General features: G+C 36.9%; 1 long non-coding RNA gene across 1 annotated transcript; it reads right to left on the bottom strand.

Annotated features, from left to right (window-relative positions):
• Nucleotides 1-943: 943 nt before the first annotated feature.
• On the bottom strand, nt 944-21,106 carry LOC110311199. The gene is made up of 4 exons (XR_002379939.2): nt 21,040-21,106; nt 16,340-16,439; nt 3,008-3,117; nt 944-2,781 (listed from the first exon to the last, which is right to left on the bottom strand). It is a non-coding gene; the product is annotated as an uncharacterized LOC110311199 (long non-coding RNA).
• Between the last annotated feature and the right edge of the window lie 1,421 nt (nt 21,107-22,527).

The raw sequence follows: 22,527 nt of genomic DNA on the forward strand, positions 1-22,527 counted from the left end.
TATAGGGATTGAACTTTTAATATGTAAAGACTGTGGGTCTTTTAAAATTATTTAGATCTTGGGGATGACTAAGAAAGTAAGGGTTGAAGCTTAATAGTGATGTGTTTGTGTGTCAAGTTGACAAGAGGCCAATTGTACTGGCTGGTTTTCAACTTGACACAGGGCTGTAGTTATCACAGAGAAAGGAGCTTCAGTTGGGGAAGTGCCTCCATGAGATACAACTGTAAGGCATTTTCTCAATTAGTGATCAAGGGGGACAGGCCCATTGTGGGTGGTATCATCTCTGGGCTGGTAGTCTTGGGTTTTATAAGAGATCAGGCTGAGCAAGCCAGGGGAAGCAAGCCAGTAAAGAACATCACTCCATGGTCTCTGCATCAGCTCCTGCTTTCTGACCTGCTTGAGTTCCAGTCCTGACTTCCTTTAGTGATGAACAGCAATGTGGAAGTGTAGGCTGAATAAACCCTTTCCTTCTCAACTTGATTCTTGGTCATGATGTTTGTGCAGGAATAGAAACCCTGACTAAGTCAAATTGGCATATGTATCTTTAGGTTGGGTAAATTTTCCTGCATGATTTTGTTGAAAATATTTTCTGGTTCTTGTAGCTGGGAATCTTCACTTACTTCTATCCCTATTCTTCTTAGGTTTGGTGTTTTCATAGTGTCCCAGACTTCTTGGGTGTGTTTTGTGTCAGGAACATTTTTGATTATCATTTCCTTTTACTCGTTGTATCAACTTCAGCCAGTACAGTCAACAGAAATACCAGAACTGTGAATGATTATAGGAAGGGCAGAAAGAAGATGCAAGAGACAGAGATGGAAGGGCTGCTGGTGGATACCATGCAAACAATGTGTGTATTTTCTCAGTGTCTTTTAAAGGCAAGCAACACAAAATGTGACCAATCCCAGGAAGTTAAACAATGACCACACATGTTTACTTGATGAGTTTATGGTACACTGTATTTGTGCTTGACAAAGGCCATTTCCTTCAGGCTAGGACAGTCTCTTGAGAACATATGTGTAAGCTGAGGAACTTGGCAGGATACAATGCACATCTTAATTAAAAACAAAAACAGATGCAGGCAGACTCATTCATGATTAATCACAAGCAAGAAATCAGCCAAAGATAACTCAGGAAGTGCTCTCCATGTGTCTCCCTTTTCTTCATCTATACAAGACAAAGCTGTATCACCTATTGGTTTAGAAAGGCTGTCCCTGATTTAGAAGGAAGTATGGCCTTTACCCTGCCCATCATCATACATGAATCATAGCACTCACACTCTGTCTTAGGTTGATCCCTCTCTGAGAGACTTTTATCTATCTTTCTTATCTATAAGAGGCATTTTGTCAGTCACAGAGTAGAAATTTGTGCCTGTCTTAGCTTGTCATTTGAAAACATAGCTCTTACCCATCATTGGCATGCAAACAATCTTATATTTGTGGCCTTTCTTAGGTTGAGAAGTTTTTCAAGACGATCTTACCCATCATTGACTACCAACTTCTGCTAGGGAGAACTTTGGAGCCTGGACTTATGTAACTCTGCTTTGACATCTGTAAAAGCCCTGATGATTTCTCTCAAAAGCACATGTAATAGACATGTCATGAAAAGGATCATAAAGCCAAGTCCTGCTATGCCTGATGAGAGAGAAGTGAATGAGAACTATGAAGGAAAAACAGCCTGTAATTTTCTTTCAGAATATCATTTGTAGTGTTATTCATGACAAAAACAAGGATTTGCATTTCTTAGACTTACAACCTCCTTATGCAGGGCAAATAAATCTAAAGAAGTATTAGTATTATCTCAAATACACTAAAGTTGCCTTTTTACTCTGGTCCAGGTATGCTGACTCTCATTGTGCATTTTTTGGACTTATACAAATCTAGAGATATTAACCATGGCATTCCAAATGGCTCTGACTTTCATTCCTTGTACCTCATCTCCAGTGATCTGCACTATATAATGTGTCAATTCTTTGTTCTAGCTGCTTATCCAAATCTTCTTGTATTCTCGGGGCATTAATTACATATTCTGCGAGATGATTAACAAAACTGGTTGTCTGTACATCTGTGTTTAAGCTAATGCAGAAGTAGTAGCCCTGGCTATAAGAGTTATGAGAGCAACAACGGCAATCATCAGCTCAACCGTACATTTACTCTTTGACAGAGTGTGAGCTAATCCTTCCAATATTTGTAAGCCTTTTTCTGAATACCCATGATTCAGATAAATTTACAGGAATCATAATAAAAGCTTTTTAATGTACTACCATTACCAGTTGACCATCATACAGTGTAGAAACACAGTTGGACAAAAGACAATTAAAATAAGAAACATTGAACTCATTATCAAAGCTAATAACAAAGTTAACACTCCCAATTAGTAAGATGAGGTGGGGTAACACAGGATGGTACATTTGCCTTAACTTCAGAACCTGTTCATTTTTATCCACAATGAACGGAACATCATACAAAGCAGGTGCCAATTCCCAAATATGTCTCTGAAAATGTCCAGAACCAGCCCTCCAAATGCCCACTGTCATTTCCTTTTGTCCAATATTGGATTGATTTCCTGAACAGTCCATGACTGAATCAGAATAACTGGTCACATTAAAGGAAAGAGGAGGGTCATTATAACAAATTGTCCACTTGATTGATTTTTTTGAAGGCAGATTCTGCAGTCTTCATGTTCTCTGTCCTGCAAGGTCTAAAAGCCGGAGGCAAGGCAGCTTGTACAGTCTGATATAGACATTCCCATCTTAATGCTTTGTACTACAGCCTTCTTCCAAGTCTGAGGGTGCACAGAAACACATCCAGAATTTGGTACTATGTCTAGTAAAACAAATTGGTAGTCCCTGACCCATTCAATGTAATTCACCAATTTAGAATACTTTTTACTCTCAAACCGAGGGAATCCTAACAGGTGAATATTGTAGAGGTCACAATTATTTCTGGCCTTGACCATACAGAAGGATGTAGCAAAGGTGGGTCAGGAACATATGTTCAATAAAGCTTACCTGTCACCATTGTTAGTTTACTCAGCAAGATCACCGTCAGCATCATTTTTTGGATCAGCATTGGCACAATTCACCAGTTACTCTGGAAGCTACCTGGCACTTTCAGCATCCTGAGAAAAAAAACATGTATGTTCCCTCTTCCCCATATTAATATAGATCAGAGTCGTGCCATATGCCAGTAAGTGGATCCTTCCATTTCACCTATGCATGAACATGCTTAGTTGTAAGGTACCATAGACATGTAGCAGCAGAGCATTTTTGGCATCCAAGCTCAAAAAATTCAAAATAAAATTTTGTGGTAAAGGAATATACAACTCCTCATTGTTTATTTTTGTAACTGATTTTTTTAGAGCTCCATGGGTCCATTCCGTTATTCCCTGTATGCACAATTATGTATATTATATATAATAACTCATATTTTATAGATTTAATTCATATGATTTATACTTACCATATAATATATACTAACATAATCATAACAATGTATATAATTTATATTCATAAAATATATAACATGTTTTATAGATTTAACTCTTTTAATTCATATTTTAACATATCTAATTAATATTTAATTATATAATTTTCATTTAGAGCATACAATTAATATTTAATGCATATCATTTACATTTATTATATGTAATATATTAATGTATTTAAATAATATTCAATGTATATAATTCATATTTAAATTGTATGATTTACATTTAATGTATAATTTATATTTAATGTGGATAATTTATTTAAACACATGCATGTGTGAACATGCATTTAGCTGTATACATGTTTCAATGTATATAAATTCTAAATTGTATGATATATGCTAGTTTTTATAATTTATATTTGGGGCCACCTGCTGGATTGGATCAGAACAGGCAGGTATCTTTATCAGGATTCCATTTGGCCTATGAGAAGCAGATCCAAGTTTAGGACTCTTGATTCCCTGAAGTTTATGTGAACATCAGTTTACAAAAGGATGTACATTAGTATCTACCATTGTATTGAAATCCATATTTTAGACTATAGTTAACATTGGTTAGATAACAGGAGTAGACTTAGACCTTTGAGACCTAGTAAAAGCTATAGGCTTGGGTTCAAAGGCACAAAACATTTATTCCTCAATCCAGAAGGCTCAATATACAGATGGAATGGAGATGGTTTTTGGATGATGAGAAGCATCTTTAAGTTTATGTTCAGAAGATAACCAAAGATAAATTAAAATCTTGAGCTTGTGACTCACCTATATCAGAGCACAACATTTCTGCATCAGCCGCAGTGTCCCCAGAACAGAGGGCAGGACAGATTCTCTGAAACCCACTTCTCTCCCTATACCTAGTCATGATCCAAAGAGTAAAAGTATCTATGGGCACTTTACCTAGTTCATGCACGTAATAAGAATTTAGAGGTCTTTCTCCAACTTTCTTCTAGGTTACTATATCTATTGTACCTTTCTCAGGTAACCAAGGACAAACCTTTCTACAAAATCTAAAACATTATGTCGTTGTTGCCCTACTTCAGTGAAGCATATTAAACATTTGCACAAAAAGCATATAGCTGTTTCCATTTCCATTCTTTTCATTTCTCTCCCTCTCTGTCTCTGTCTCTTTCTCTGTTTGTCTCTGTCTCTCTCTCCCTCTCTTTCTGACCTTTTTACTAGTTCTCTTACCTTTTTCAATCTCCTTTACTTTTTCTGAGCTCCCTTATCCATGTTTTCTTAAGTCTTTTTTACTCCTGAGAAAAAAACGCACTGATTGCTTCCTTTTTCTGAGTTTCCTTCTGTCTTTCTGAGAGCTCACTTTTTCAACACTGTTCTTCATGGCTCCCCCATAGTTGAGCCTCATGCTGAACACCATTCTATCAGAGCAAGCCATTACACTCAACTGAGAAACCACAACTAGGAGAGTAAGGATGACTATAGGAAGGGCAGAAAGAAGATGCAAGAGACAGAGATTCTTTTATTTGTGTTGATTGTGAATCTTCTAAGAGACAAGTTTCTTCTCTTGTGTCATTCACACCTGATAGTCCCTCTTCCATCTCTTATATTCTGTTGGTGATGCTGTGTCTGAAGTTTCTGTTCTCTTACCTAGGTTTTTCATCTCCAGAATTCCCTCATTTGAGTACTGTTTATTGCTTCTATTTCCATTTTCAGATCTTGAACAGTTTTTTTATTTCATTCCCCTGTTTGGCTATACTTTTGCTGTGTATCCTTAAGGAATCTATACATTAGTCTTTAAATGCCTCTTTAAGATTGGGTTGAAGGTCATTTTCTTGTGCTTTATCTGTGTTAGAATATCCAAGGCTTAATCTAGTAGGATAGCTGGGCTTTGTTGGTGCCATGTTGCTCTGACTGTTGATTGTGTTCTTATGCTAGCCTTAAGTCATATGGATTTTCCAGTTATTATAGGCTGAGATGCTAATTTCTGGGTTTCTTTGTTAAATGGATATTTTTGTGATATTTTTTCCTCTTGGTTTTTATTTACTCTGTCTTCAGAGAGTGACCTGGAGTTCTAGTGACTAATGAGTCCTCAGTTCTAGTAAGTAGAATGTTTATCTTTGTGTGTGTGTGTGTATATATATATGGCCTACATGGCCTCTGGTGTTTTAAACACTAACCTTGACTCTTAGGGCTCTATTACCAGCATAGCCAACAGTCCCTGGTACCACAGCGGCCTCCTGGTAGATAGTCGGTGTTGTGGGCTGGAAAATGGAGTCTAGGGAGTAGGGTGCCATTTAAGGCTTTTGGGTGTGTTTTTTTATTTCATTTTTTATTAGGTGTTTTCTTCATTTACATTTCCAATGCTATCCCAAAAGTCCCCCATACCCTTCCCCCCACTCCGCTACCCACCTACTCCTACTTCTTGGCCCTGGTGTCCCCCTGTACTGAGGTTTTGGGTGTGTTTTAAGAGGACTTTGTAGGGAATGTCTTGGTGAAGGGGTATTACCTGCTGTTCTTGGTGCCAACAGGCTTCCAGGAAAGCGAGCAGAGTTGTAGTCTGAAAAATGGGTGACAGAATGAAATTACAGCTGTTGGGTGTGATTTTGGGGGTCTTGGCAGCCAGGAGATTGGGGAGTGAGTTCTTACTTGGTTGTCTCTGATGCTGGCAGGCCTGGGAAAGCAGGCCTTTTCATCTTTTGAGATCTTGTCATATAGATCTTTCACTTGCTTTGTTAGAGTCACAAGAAGGTATGTAATATTATTTGTGGCTGTTGTGAAGGGTGTCATTTCTCTAATTTCTTTCTCAGCCTGTTTATCTTTTGAGTAGAGGAAGGCTACTGATTTGTTTGAGTTAATTTTATATCCACCTACTTCACTGAAGTCGTTTATCAGTTTTAGGAGTTCTCTGGTGGAATTTTTGGGTTTCCTTAAGTGTATTATCATATCATCTGCAAATATGTTGAATTCTTCCTTCCAATTTGTATCCCTTTGATTTCCTCTTGTCTAATTTCTCTAGCTAGAACTTCAAGAACGATGTTGAATAGATAGGGAGAGAGTGGACAGCCTTGTCTAGTCCCTGATTTTAGTGGGATTGCTTCAAGTTTCTCTCCATTCAGTTTGATTTTGGCTACTGGTTTTCTTTATATTGCTTTTACTATGTTTAGGTATGAGCCTCGAATTACTGATCTTCCCAAGACTTTTAACATGAAAGGATGCTGAATTTTGTCAATTGCTTTTTCAATGAGTTTGTTTATGTAGTGGATTACTTTGATGGACTTCAGTGTATTGAATCATCTCTGCATCCCTGGGATGAAACCTGCTTGATCATGGGTAATGATCATGTTGATGTGTTCATGGATTCAGTTGGCAAGAATTTTATTGAGAATTTTTGTATCAGTGTTCATAAAGGAGATTGGTATGAAGTTCTCTTTCTTCATTTGGTCTTTGAGTAGTTTAGGTATAAGTGTAATTGTGGCTTCATAAAATGAACTGGGTAGTGTAACTTCTATTTTGTGGAATAGTTTGAAGAGTATTGTATTGGTATTAGGTCTTCTTTAAAAGTCTGATAAAATTCTTCACCAAACCCATCTGGTCCTGGATTTTGTTTTGTTTTGTTTTGTTTTGTTTTGTTTGGTTTGGTTTGGTTTGGTTTGGTTTGGTTTGGTTTGGTTTGGTTTGGTTTGGGAGACTATTAATGACAGCTTCTATTTTTTTTTTTTTTTTTTTAGGGGTTATAGGACTGTTTAGATGTTTATCTGGTCCTGACTTAACTTTGACACCTTATGTCTAGAATATTGTTCACTTCATCCACATTTTCCAATTTAGTTGAGTATAAACTTTTGATGATTCTTTTTTTAATTTCCCTGGTTTCTATTGTTATGTCTCCCTTTTCATTTATGATTGTATTAATTTGGATTCTGACTCTGTGCCCTCTGGTTAGTCTGGCTAAGGCTTTTACCATCTTGTTGATATTCTCAAAGAACTAGCTCCTGGTTTTGTTGAATCTTTGTATAGTTCTTTTTGTTTCTATTTGGTTAATTTCAGCCGAGTTTGATTATTTTCTGCTGTCTACTCCTCTTGGGTGTATTTGCTTCTTTTTGTTCTAGAGCTTTCAGGTGTGCTGTCAAGCTGCTAGTATAAGCTCTCTCCAGTTTCTTTTTGGAGACACTTAGAGCTATGAATTTTCCTCTTACCACTGCTTTCATTGTATCCCATAAGTTTTGGTATGATGTGTCTTCATTTTCATTAAATTCTAAAAAGTCTTTAATTTCTTTATTTCTTCCTTGACCAAGTTATCATAGAGTGTTGTTCATTTTCCATGTGGATGTGTGTTTTCCATTGTTTTTGTTGGAATATAAGACAAGTCTTAGTCTGTGGTGATCTTTCAGGGTGCAAGGGATTATTTCAATCTTCTTGTATCTGTTGAAGCCTGTTTTGTGGCCAATTATATGGTAAATTTTGGAGAAGGTACCTTGAGGTGCTGAGAAGAAAGTATATTCTTTTGCTTTAAGATGTTATGTTCTATAAATATCTGTTAGATCCATTTGGTACAAAACTTCTGTTTCACTGATTCTTGGTTTAATTTCTGTTTTCATGATCTGTCCATTGCTGAGAGTGGGATGTTGAAGTCTCCCACTATTATTGTGTGGGGTGCAATGTATGCTTTGAGCTTTAGTAACATTTTTTTTTAATGAATGTGGGTGCCCTTGCATTTGGAGCATAGATGTTCAGAATTGAGAGTTCATCTTGGTAGATTTTTTTCTTTGATGAGTATGAAGTGTTCTTCCTTACCCTTTTTGATAACTTTTGATTGAAAGTTGACTTATTTGATATTACAATGGCTTGTTTCTTGTGACCATTTGCTTGGAAAAATTTTTTCCAGTCTTTTACTCTGAGGTAGTGTCTGTCTTTGTCACTGAGGTGTGTTTCTTATATGCAACAAAATGCTGGGTCCTGTTACATATCCAGTCTGTTAATCTATGTCTTTTTACTAGGGAATTGAGTCCATTGATGTTGAGATAATAAAGAAAAGTGATACTCCATGTTATTTTTGTTGGTAGAGGTGGCATTATGTTTGTGTGCCTATCTTCTTTTGGATTTGTTGAAAGATTACTTTCTTGCTTTTTTTCTAGGGTGTAGTTTGCCTCCTTGTGTGAGTGTTTTCCATCAACTATTCTTTGTAGGGCTGGATTTGTAGAAAGATATTGTGTAAATTTGGTTTTGTCATGGAATATCTTGGTTTCTCCATTTATGGTAATTGAGATTTTTGCTGGGTATAGTAGTCTGTGCTGGCATTTATTTTCTCTTAGGGTTTGTATGACATCTGTCCAGGATCATCTGTCTTTCATAGTCTCTGATGATAAGTCTGGTGTAATTCTGATAGGTCTGCCTTTATATATTAATTTACCTTTGTTCCTGACTGCTTTTAATAGTCTTTATTGAATTATTTGGTATTTTGATTATGTAACAGGAGGAATTTCTTTTCAGTTCCAGCCTATTTGGATTTTTGTAGGCTTCTTGTTTGTTCATGGGCATCTCTTTAGGTTGGGGAAGTTTTCATGTATAATTTTGTTGAAGATATTTACTGGCCCTTTAATATGGGAATCTTCACTCTCTCACTCTCTTCTATACGTATTATCCTTAGGTTTGGTCTTCTCATTGTGTTCTGGATTTCCTGGATGTTTCTAGTTAGGAGCTTTTTGCATTTTGCATTTTCTTAGACTGTTGTGTCAATGTTTTCTAAGGTATCTTCTGCCCCTGATACTCTCTCTTCTATCTCTTATATTCTGTTGGTGATGCTTGTATCTGTGACTCCTGATCTCTTTCTAGATTTTCTAACTCTAAGGTTGTCTCCCTTTGTGATTTCTTTGTTTCTCTTTCCATTTTTACATCTTGGATGGTTTTGTTCATTTCCTTCCCCTGTTTTCCTGTAATTCTTTAAAGGGATTTTTATGTTTCTTCTTTAAGGGCTTCTAGATGTTTACCTGTGTTCTCCTGTATTTATTTAAGGGAGTTATTTATGTCCTTCTTAAAGTCCTCCATCATCATCATGAGAAGTGACTTCAGATCAGAACCAAATCTTGATGTTCTAGTGTGATGGTATATCCAGGACTTGCTATGGTGGGAGAATTGCGTTCTGATGATGCCAAATAACCTTGGTTTCTGTTGCTTCTGTTATTATGCTTGCTTCCTGCCATCTGATTATCTCTAGTGCTCCCTGCCCTTGCTATATCTGACTGGAGCCTTTCCTTCCTGTAGTTCTGGTTGAGTCAGAACTCCTCAGAGTCCAGCTGTCTCTATGATCCTGTGATTCTGTGATTCTGAGTGTATCAGAGTTCCTGGGAGTCAAGCTGCCTCTGAGACCCTGAGATCCTGGTGTGACCAAGCTCCTGGGATCCTGGGATGCTGGTATCCTAAGGTCCTGGTCATGATAGAGCACCTGGTAGTGGAGCCTCCTCTAGGGGCTGTGGGACTGGCCTCTACCAAGTTAGTGCCCAAGGTAGACTGGCACAACCAGAAGGAACTTGAGCCACTGGTCGGAAGGCATTCCTGCATCCCTGGATCCTGCTGGTCCCAATCACTCAGATAACAGATAACTGGAACAGATGTTGTGTTCTACTCCCTTGATATTAACTTTTAAGGCAACATTATATTGAGTCTGTGTGATGGCTATTATTAAAGACTCCTGTGCAGGCTTGCATTGAAAAATGGCAAGTGGAATAGGAAGAAATACAAAAATGTACATTAAAAATGAATTAAAAAACCATAATGTTGCAGTCAAAACTTGCTGAAAGAGATAAAGAGATTAGTTCCATTAGGAGAGCCTTCCTCTGCTTCACTGTAATAAAAAGAAAGGTACCCTCAGGCAAAGACTCACCCAGCTAAACTTCTATGTTATAAAAGAGCCAGAGATATTTTCTGCTCTTAAGAGAGTAACTATGTGAGAAAGTGTGTAGAGCATAGCTTACAGAAAGCACTAGAGAAAGCAGAATAATTAAACACAGAGACTTTTTCCTTCTAGGGAAGGAAATGAGACCTTTATACCCAGAAGGCTGGAGTGGATGTTGTCTAACAACCTGGTGATCTTTTGCTCTTTTATGGAGCCAGCCTTCACCCAAATCCCTCCCAAATCCTGAACATTGTTTAGGCCCTGATCCTGAGCTTTGTTGGGCAATGGAACCCGTTATTATAAAAAGAGGTGCCATAAATTTGGCATTCTCGATCAATAGAACCCATCTTTCTGCTTACTAGAAATTCTTTTTCATTAGGTCCTTCCCTGAACATTGTCCTCTCTGTTAATAAAAACTCAACTCTTATGGTAAATGTCACAATTGCTTTGCTAAAAACGTGTAGATTGCAAAGGAGGTTCACTATAGTCATACATAAAATTTGTTGTGATAATTTTCAAGTGGAAACTTTTCTCTAAAGTTTTAAACTGTGTTCAAATGTTAAGAAAAATAAACCAGTTGGTCAGACTCCAGAAGTTTTTGACCCAGCGTGGGCTAAAGTCTTACTGACCAGAGCTTCATTTCTTAACCTCACCAGGATCATTTTCTCTGCTGGCTATGTCACTTGCAGGGAACCCTGCAAGAAAGCTGGTGCTAATGTGATTCAAGGGGGTTAGGGCCCTACCCCTAGCTGGCAGCCAAATTTGGCAGTCCTATTTAAATTATGATAGCTTAATAGACATGAAAGATCTGAGGAAACAGGTTTTAAAATCCTCCTCTGTTGCTTTAGAGAACCACAAACACCATTTATGAAACTGTGAATGTGAAGCCTAGGGTGCAGTAAAGGTGCCAAGATATAGAAAATGCCAGAACCATGGGATAGAAGCCAAGGAGAACAGGGTACAGGGAATGGTACCAGCCCAAGAGACACATGTTACAGTGTTAGAGACAGCAAAGCTGTAAAGTAAAAGCCATCTATGCTCTTTGACAAGATTTGGTGTTTTCACTGCTGGGTTTTAGGCTTGATTTGGTTCAGTATTTTCTCATTATGCTCTGATGGTGAAATGAGCCAATTCAAGCCAGGTTAGAATATATTAAATGCAGTTGTTTGGAGGAGCGGCTCTCAGGTAGGTGAGTTCAATGGCCCCAAGAATAAAGCCAGGGATGTCACCATGGGGTTGAGAGGAAAAAGAAAGTGTATGCACTCAACACACTTAGGCAGAAGAGAGAGAGAGAGAGAGAGAGAGAGAGAGAGAGAGAGAGAGAGAGAGAGAGAGAGAACAGCAGGGTGTCAAAATGTCTGGATGATATAGGGCAGAGCCTCTGTGGGAAGGACACCCCTGCCTCTGGACTGGGAAGTTCAGGATTGGGGGCAGGGTATGCCAAGAAGGGACTGCAGGATGCTGGGAGAACATGGAGGTCAGGTCTGTTTTGGTATGTAAAGTATGCACCTCAGCCCCTTGTTCTGGATTCTGAAACCAAAAGCTGTATTCCTTTCTTTAGGAATGGTGATGAGAGAGAGAGAGAGAGAGAGAGAGAGAGAGAATACATATAATAGTATATACTACCATACACACACACACACACGTGTGCACATGTGTGTGTGTGTTTGTATGTGTATTCTGTGCCATTATATGTTGGAAGAATGTAATTTGCTTTTGTATTTTAAAGAATCTTTCAATTAAGAGAGTTCCTTGAGTCTCACAAGAGACTTTGGACTTGAGAATTTTAAATATGAAAGGCTATGAAGACTTTAGTATTTGGACTTAATCATTATATGGCCTGAAAACTATGAGGTCCAGGTTCATAAAATGTGGTTTGAATGAGAAAGGTCCCCATGGTCTCAGGAATTTGAACAGTTCATCCACAGCAGATGGCACTGTTTAGAGAGCTTTAGGTGATGTAGCACTGCTGTAGGAAGTATGTCCTTGGAGATCATCTTTAAGAACCGTGCCTACCAACAATTTTCATGGTTTCTGCTCCATTAGAGACTCTAAGCCTCTGGAATCCTAATCAAAATAAACTCATCATCATGATATTCTATCACAATAACATTAAGTAACACTAAGATAACACCCAAGATGAGAAATGACGCAGCTTAATAAAAATCTAAATGAAAAGGAACTTTTACAGGAGATTCCAATGAAATCAGGAGGGTTGTTTGAGAATGCATGAAACAACCCCAGACCTTCAAATCCTGGAAAATCTAGAAGAAATAGAAAAATTCTTAGAAACATATGACATACAAAAATTGAAACAGGAGGATATAAGTAAAAATGATCACCAATTCTTCAGCTCTTACCTCTAGGTACCTGCCTTGAGTTCCTTCCCTGCCTTTCCTAGATGATGGTTTACAAGCTGTAAGATGACACACACCCTCCTCTCCTACTTGTTTTTGTGATGGTGTTTCATCACAGCAAATGAAACTGCAAATCAGACAGGTGGAGAGGAGGAAAGGTATCTTCCTTCATGTATTCTTCCATTCCTTCCCTCAAACCTCATCTCTCCTGAAACTCTGTTGCGTCTATCTATAAGACTGAATTAATAAGCTCTACAGTGGCAACAAATAAATAGATCTCAGATTAAGCCTCTTAAATAACCCCAGTAGAAGTATTGGAAAGCCATTCTTCATTGTCTGTTGTTTATCAATCACTACTGCCCTGTTACTCAAACTCTATTAAAGGCTTTGATGATACATGTGCCCTATTATATCGCAGCACTATTGGAGATATTGAAATATATTAAAGTTTTAACTTGGCAATACTTAATGTCCCTGATGTCAAAAGAATTTTAAGTAAAAATGTATTAATTTACATATATGTGTGTATATATACATACATATATATGTATATATATTTCTATCAAAGGTATTTCTTCAAGTCAACTTGTGTCAGCTAAGTTGTATATGGTTTCCTTAACTTATATATTTCATACAAATTATAATTGTTAAAGAAGATCTGATTATTAGAATTTTACATAGAAAAATAATACAATCTATAGATTGTACTCAAAATATTCACCTAATATAAATTTGGGGTTTTATAATGTTAAGTACTGTAACAATAAAAGGATATTATTAAATAAAATTGTACATAAAAGAAGTTAATACTCTGCTATTCTAAATTTCATTTGTTGTATGTTATGCAACGATACTTTAATTGGTTATATAAAACCTTTTCCTGAGAAGTTATTACAAAAAGATATTTTCTTCAGAAGTGCTTGTTCCTAGATTTTCTAATCTTTTCTAAGATAAATATAATAATTTATTTTATAAAGATTCTAGGACAGTTCTGCTCTTACATAACCAAGCCTGAAAAGTAATTATTATTGAATTACTAATGACTATTAATTATTGTTAAGAGGATCAAATGTCTTCTGCACTTTTCAAAATTCTCTAGGCAGTGCAGTAAATGTGCACTAAGGAAAGGCTGAGGAGGTAAGCTGTTAATATGTCCGAATAAAAAGAAAATTTGATGTATAACAGCACTCTGTTCTTTGAGAACTGCTCCTAATGCATGTTATGTTCTAGTTGCTAGTTTCCTCTCGCTTTTACTCACACTTGAAAGGTAAAGCTGATTAACAATCCATAGGGCATGCTGTTGCATGTGAGCATGCTTATGGATGCATGAACACACTGGCACAAGTGATGTGTGCTAAAATGTATTTTTAGTTCTTACATCAGTTCTTCCTTTAGTTCTGACTTCAGATATGAAGGTGTAAACAAATAAAAAAATTGATTCACAGCTCTCAGACCAGAATGATATTTATATTTTTTGCATGCTAATACTGCATTGTCTCTGCACAAAATGCCTTTTTATGCTTACAATATTAAAAAGGAGAAAAAGTAACCATATTTTTGTTACCAGCTGCATTAGAAAAAATAAAAACAGAATAATATAACAGTTGCTGAAAACATTTCTGCAAACTTGCCAACACCAAAAACTAGGACTATGTCATGTACGTATTTGAACTTTTTGTTCTCTCACTCACTTCAGGAATGAAACTGTAGCCAAATGTCTCAAAATTGGGCCCTGGAGACTCTCCTCACTCTCTCTTGTCAAAGAAAAATGTGAAAAATGATGGACAATCTTCACATGTTCTTCCAAAACTGACACACTTTAGTTTTGTGCTTAGTGAACCTTAAAATTTTGGATAGAATGAACTTAGGGGTGAGAAAATCTTGGAATTCTTCACAACCTTATGAAGTATTTTGTATAAAATGTCCTAATCTTTACCCAGAGAACACATTTTTTTCAATGATAAGTGCCTAACTATATGCATAATTGGTATCTCATGATCAAAACACTTGTTATTAGAACATGTAATGAAAGGGTTTCTAGCTTTATTTCTGTTGCTGTGATAAAATACTCTGGCCAACAGCAACTTATAATACAAAGCTGTTTATGTGTCCTACAATTTAGAGGTCACAGCCCTTCAGTCAGGAAAGTTATGGCAGGAACTCAAGAACTTGATGAAGAACCAATGAGGGAGTACTACTTGCTGGCTCGTCCAATATTACACTCACCTAACTTTCTTATACAACTCAGGACCATCTTCCCAGGGACTGCTGCTGTGCACAGAGAACTGTCTGCTTTCGTTCACAATCAAGATAACGTCCTCAGAAAAGTCCACAGGCCAATCTGATCTAGACAATCTTTTCATCAAGGCTTTCCTTACATGACTCTAGCCTGTATCAAGTTGACAGCTGGTACTAAGTAAGACAGGAGAGAAATCATCCATTGTGTACCTAGTTCTCATAGGTCCAAATTCGAATAACTTTCATGTGCCAATCATTTGTCCATGGTAAAGAAAAGAGCAGCAGATCTAATGTGCACTGACCAGTTCTCTCTTGTCTTCACTGGTTTGATCTCCTATCTATCCTTACATGATCTCTAACAGTCATACTGAACTCTTACCGTAAATATTTTATCTATGTTACACTTATTTTTATTGATACTACTCTCATATTTACTCTATTGTTCCCTACTCAATGTCAAATGTTTTGTGAAATTTGCCCAGAACTCTTTCTTTGCTCTTCCTGTTCTGGAACATTAAGCCAATTTTCATTCTCCTTGGTACATAACTACTGATCTTGTGTCTGTCAAATCAGGAAACGATTGGTCCTTTCACATCTCATTGCTCTATACTTCCTATTCAGTTCAGTACATGACAAGAGGTAGCTGTTCAGTTGACTGAACATTAGATTTCTCTGGTTAGTATATGAAAACTCTTGGTTTACTTTCTTTGAACACGTGATGTAATGCAACCTCATATTTCTCACTATGTTTTGCCTCTGAGAAGATCCTTTTTGTTTACTTCCTCCATCAGCATTCAATGTCCCAAGAATGGGACACATTTCAAATAGAGAAAGTGGAAAACTTGAATTGCAACTGAAAAATATTACTGGTATTACTGTGATCCTTTAAGCCAAGAGCTGGATGGACTTGAGACAGAAATATCATGTTCCACTAAGGCTTCAGTTGATTAAACAAGTAGAAAAGGTAATCTAGATTAGAATTCTATCCTACAGAGCATGTTAAATAGCAAAGTATCCCTCTGTACAATGCTGCACATATAATCAGAAGTTTTAAGACAAGCAACCACAACATGATCATCAGAATAAGTCTATTATCACAATAATTCACTATAACTTTTATATCTGACTATCACATGTTTTAGGGGGTATATTCCCAAAAGAAGCAACACTCCATCAAAACACACAGTTATGTTCTGTTTCATTAAAGGCTTTGGCTTTTTTCCTCATATGACTCAAGTCACAGTGAAATTGAGGTTTTGCTATACCATTGGAACCAGTAAATCTATGAATGGAACCCAGGAGATTTCCTGCTTCTTAATAGGTTCTTACCAAAATTCCTGGGCAATAGACACAAATAGTAACACAATGAAAACAGCACCATGGGATAGACCATTTAAGATGAGCTCAGCACTTACCACTCATCCAAGGGGCAGCCAGAGGTAAAATAAAATGGCCCAGGAAATTGAAAAGGAAATTACTCAAATTAGGTGTGATGAGTCCTCTCAGAAATGGGAGCTGAAGCAAAAAAAAAAAAAAAAGTTATGCTAATTACCATTTTCTACTTTCTATTCTCCTTTGCATCAATGCTTTTTCTGAGAACCCTGGGAGTTCTGCTTTCAAGTCCCTCATGAGCAACAAGCTCTTTCACCATGTAGAATCAGTGGGGTTCAGATAATGAGAATTCCTATAAAGTGTGAGAAGAAAAAAGAGTGAGATAAAGTATGCATACTCCTTCCTCTGGGTTGGTGAATCTATCCCTCTACCAAACACTAGTTTCATGTAACCACTCTGTTTTTCATACTCTATTCATGCCTATAAAGATCTTGTGCTACAAGAATTGTCTATGTTTACCAGCCTCTATATAGTATTCCTCTCTTAGTTGATTTCCTTAAACTTGATTGATTTCACTGAACCTAGAAGCAGCTCTCATTTACTAATTTTATAAATGCTATGTCTGCTGGAAAGGAAAAAAATAAACAAAGGGATAAAATCTGATAGAGTTGCCAACAACCAAAAATTACTTTCTTATCTAAAATATTTATCAAACTTTCTTTTACTGTGCACTATGTTAAACAGCCTATTTCCAACACGCTCTTGAAATGGGAAGAAAGATAGCTTACCCCAAGTTAAGTAAACCATGAGACTGCTGAACATAGAGGTGTTAGAAAGATCCTGCAATTACTGTAAACATAATTTTAAAAGTCAGTGGGGGAGGTTGTGGAAGGCCATATCATTTGAGATGTAAACAAATTAAATGCTTTTTTTTTATAAAGTCAATAACAAGAGGTTAAGAGAGGTAAGACTTGGATTAACTGAGTCACACCTGAGTGCATCCACTATCAGGTAAGTCAACATGCTCTCAGAGATGAGAAAGGAAAAAAAAAAACAAAACAAAAAATAAAACTAGCATTAAGTCTGAACTTTCTAGTTTTAGAAAGCTAGAGAAAAGTTTGAGTGACAATGGTACAACTTAAAGATCCCTGTAGGAAGGGAGAAAGAAGCAAGGCACCACACTCTCCTCTCTGTGTGTACATAGCTGCTCAACTGTGTGATTCCCAGCTGTAGCCTTACTTGTACTTAGAGCAGAAGTTCCTCTTGGGTGCTCATAGCATTGTTGGAAGGGAGAGGATGAAGAGTAAAGAGTGGCTCAGGGAATCTCAGAAAATTAGACATTGTTGTCAACAAATCATTGCAAGCACTCTACACTCAGTACAGTCCTCCTCCCTGTACACACTCCACACTCACAGTAGAGTCCTCCACCCTGTGCTAACTCCACACTCAGTAGAGTCTTCCACCCTGTGCTCACTGCCTGGCTGTTCTGCTGACTGCTAATCTGAAGAAGAGCCTGTCTAACACCTGAGCTGGCTAGGAATCAGGACTCTGGCCACACTAGATCAACTCTTTAGAATGGAGATACAAGTTCCATGGTAAACCCTGTGGGTAAAAGTATAATATACTTTGTAATTTATAAACATGACAAGGCTGTGGAATTGATAGATCATAAAAATCTCAGCAGAGAAATCAGGAAACTAAAAAGAAATAGAAATAATGCACCAGTATAAATTTGTTTTGAAGTCATGATAGTAACCTCGGAAGAACTCAAGTGATATTGCATTCCTAAGCTAAATAAAGTTGCCAACCTATAAAAATCAGTAATGGAAAAAAAGGCTTATAAATTATTATGAGAGTCATCAAATGAATTAGAATAATAAAAATATCAATCTAAGATTAATAATCAAAGAAAAAGATAAATATTTCATTAAAGTTAAAATACCAAGAAATAACAATAGAATATTTGTTAGTTTTTATAAATATTTAATATATAGGTTAGATAGATTAGATACATACATACATACATACATACATACATACATACATACATACATACACAGACAGTCAGACAGACAGACAGAGTCAGAGAACCTGCTGAGCTTGATGCTGGAGCCCTCTGGCACAAATCGAACAGTCCCTGAGGGAGGAGTTAGGATGATTAAAAGAAAGAAAGAAGAGACAAGAGATAGATTCAGGATAGGGCAGGGGCTGTCAGTGAATACTGTAGCCCCCAAGGTTATTTTGCATAGCCTTTTTATACCCTGCATTGCCTTGGGAAACAAAACCACAAGCTATCAGAAACAGTGCTGACACACACAAAATATACCTATTCCCATCCAGAGGCCTCCCGGCTCCTTCCACCAAGGTTAATAGAACTTTCAGCCCCTCTCCATGAACCTAAAGTATATCTCATCTTGGTTCCATGAGTCAGCAGGCCAGGAAATCTGCCTGCCTGCACACCATCCTGCCAGGCCAGCAGGCCATCCTGCCTGACCTGTTTGACTCGGCCTCGTAGACAAACTTTTGCTCTGCTAGAGAAGCAGACAAATGGCTCCAGACAGTCTGAATCCGTTCAGTGTTGCTTGTACCTGTATGATTTCAGGGCTTCCCACTTGGCTAACAATTAGAGGGCTTATTCCTGGGAAAGACTAACTGTGCCTCTCTCTTAAGTCACCAATTTCCTGTAATTCTTTGGCTAGGAATTGGACCCCCTGAGAAATCACCTTTTACATTAGCATATCAATTGAAGTTGTCATTGTTCAGAACTTGTTTATATTGCCATAGTGTTGAGGTATCATAGTTGTAACTTCTCTCTAATTTCTAAGAGACAAAAGCTAGCAGCAGATTTTCTAGCCTTCTAGCTTTTACAATCTTTGACCTAGATGTTTTCTAAACCTTAGGTACAAAACGTGTATTGTAGATGGATCATTTGGGGTTGGGCTCCCCATGAATCATTGATCTTTGCATTCTGGCCAGTTATGATTTCCTGTAATTGTCTCCTTTTGTTGCAAACACAGACATCTTAGATAAGGGGTGAGAGCTATACTTCTTTTTGGGTATAAACATAAGTTTAGAATCAGTTAGGAATTAACTCTGATTTAGTAAAGTTGTAGATTATTTTCTAAGGTCCATTATCTCACGAGTCCTAGGTCCTTGGCTTTGATTATACCATGTGTGATCTTCCTCTTATTGAATGGGCTTTAAGTACAATTAGACAACTGTTGGTTTTAAGTGTCCAATAGTGACACTGATATCTAAGTATCATTATTGAGTGTTGAGAGATATCCTACCATGCTTGTCATTACTGAGGTTCATAGGTGTCACTACTGGGTAGGACTATTGATTGATTCCCTCTCTGGGCAGCTTGGAGAGCTGGACTTTGGGAAGGATGTTTCAGACCTCGTATTATTCCTTATATCATTGTATTTTGAAAAGATCACAAATCACAGAAAGTACATTATATTTTTAAATTCTAAAGAGAATATTTTTCATTTAAGTGTGAAAACAAAATTTTAAAAGAATCATTGTAGACTATGATGCTCTAGTATCCATGAGTTTTTCCTGCAAAATAAAAATATCACAACTGAGACACAAAAGAACAAGTAGGAAAGATTATATGGATCTGAGAGTCATTCACTGAATGGACTCTTGGGGAAAGAGCCCCTTCTATAACTGTTTCTTATAATTGCAAAATCAAATAACAATTATGAATAAAACTACTGTGCAAGGATATGGTTCAAATATATTTATTAAGAAAAAAAACTTTCCTCTCTAAGCAACCAAATGACTAAGAGGGAACAATCAAATTACCATTAAATTACAAGATAAGACCAGAAAATATGAGCTCAATGCTAAGATAGATGACCTGTGTGTGTGTGTGAGTGTGTGTGTGTGTGTGTTCAAGGGGGTAAGGCAGTAAAAATGTATTGTGGCATATGTGTGGCAGGGGACAGCATTTCTAGGTTGTTTTCCTGCTTCTACCATGTGATTAGTAGGGATTGAATCAGGGTCAACAGTCTTGGTGTAAAGTGTCTTTATAATCATTTTGTCAGCCCTTAGGTAATTCAATTTTGTCTACAACTTTGAGATGAAGAATATACTAGAATTACCAGATGCAGTTACCATGTTTCCCCACTCACCAGAAAATAAGGAAGTAGGACTCACCTGTAGTTCCCTAAGAGATTACCGGTGAAACATGAAATGGTGACATCCATGGATGTAAGTTTAAATATATTAATTATCCATGAGAATATCCAAACAATTCTTCATCCAAAGAAAGAGTTGACTTATTAATTTATTCACATTTCCATTTGGAACAAAGATTTGTAATATTCTTATAGGTGATGAAACATATTCAGGTACAAAAAGTAAAATATGTCTATCAATATATAAATTAGAAGTAAATCTACCAGAGACATTCTGAGAAGAAAGAGGCATGATGGGAATCAACTCTCTTACTCCTGAGATCTCTTGTGTGCCCCCTATGGCTTCAGATATTATTGACTACGGTGATCCAAAATTAGCCTTCAAGACACTTCCACAAGAACACTGAACACTTAAACTATATTTAAACAATGGAAATACTTCACTGTTTGATCTTTTGAATGCAAGATAATATGATTGATATCAGGGTGATGAGCCAACAACACTGAAGATATTCATATAGGTATGGACACAGAAAGAGAAAGACAGAGAAGGCAACCAAGGTCATGTGCTTATGGATCCCATGCTCAGTGAAAGCCTTATAGAAAAGAAACAAACGAAAGCACTGTGTGATACTTACAAACTCAACCTGCAATCTACTATGGCATTTTTCACCATTTGACCTTTGAGAAGCTTCACGTTCCCACATCTATAATAGATGACTGAAACATTTAAAAATTAACTAAACTGTGTGATTCAACCTTGTCCTGCACTATTAGTCAATGCAACAAATGACAGAGATGTTATTATAGAAACGTTAATTCCCAGAAATGACATGCTTACAAATAGTAACTCAGTTAATTAATTTCTTTGAATCATGAGATTTAAGGGATTCATTAAGCATGAAGAGGAAAAACATAAGAGTCTGTAAAATATTAACTGCACTGCTAGACTAGAAATGACACTTTTAACACTCTTTCATGCTTCATTAATCAGTAACATTTTCTAACCACACAAATCTTGTAACCAGTTGAAAACCTGATCATACTCGGATTACAAATATGAAAGTTATGATCTCTTTTGTGGAAATAAGCAATACCTAAAATATATGAAGGCAGCAGATGCCACAACACTGTCCATTTGAGCACATATAGAGTGTAAACTTTTTCATAAACAATTTTAATTTTTGTACTAAGTTGATTGTTACCTTCATTCTTTACTGGGAAGTTGTCTCTTCATGATTTAATTTCTTTATATAGAGAAGTATAGCAACAATTGTAGAAGGGTTCTAGACTTTTGAAAATATATGAGCATTTATATATTTCCTCTAAGAATTCTATTGGAAACAGCCTATTGTTATAGTAAGGTATGTTACATTTGATGCTATCACAAGCTGCCATCAAAAATCAATGTTTCTTGAACACAACTTCTCTCATAGGTGATCTCTGTTTATCGATGAAAGAGATTCACTATTATTATTCTAGCACTCTCCAGGATGGTAGGCTGAGTGAGACATTAGGAAATGTTGTACCTGCCAAGATCTCATAGATAAAAGGCATTGAAATGTATCTCCCTTAGTCAGAATCTAAAGCTAGAGATATGAAATGATGATCCTAGAATGATTGCTCATACATCACCAAAATATTCATAATTTAACCAAACTATCCTATTAAGACAAACGTGCACTAAATATATGTATAGAGAGGTATATGTATATATATATATACACACAAATGAAAGACTAAATTGAATTGAGATAATTATAACTAAATGGGATTATAAGTAATCCTTTAGTTGTTGACTTTACTCTTTTTTATCCAAATGTAAATTTCCTTTATTTATTTTCACTCCATATTTTATTCCCTGCCCCATCCACCCTCTGACTGTCCCATATCCCATACCTCCTCTCCAGCCCACTGACTCCACGAGGATGTCTCCACCCCTACTCCACCTGACCTCTAAACTCCAGAGGCATCCAGATTATTGAAGGTCAGGTGCATTATCTCTGAATGAATATAGCCCAGCAGTCCTCTGCTTATGTGTGTTGGGAGGCTCATATCAGCTGATGTATGCTGCCTGTTTGGTGGCCCAGTGTTTGAGGGATCTCAGGGTCCAGATCAATTGAGAC

This window comes from Mus caroli, chromosome 16 (assembly GCF_900094665.2).
Source record: "Mus caroli chromosome 16, CAROLI_EIJ_v1.1, whole genome shotgun sequence".
Classification (NCBI taxonomy): domain Eukaryota; kingdom Metazoa; phylum Chordata; class Mammalia; order Rodentia; family Muridae; genus Mus; species Mus caroli.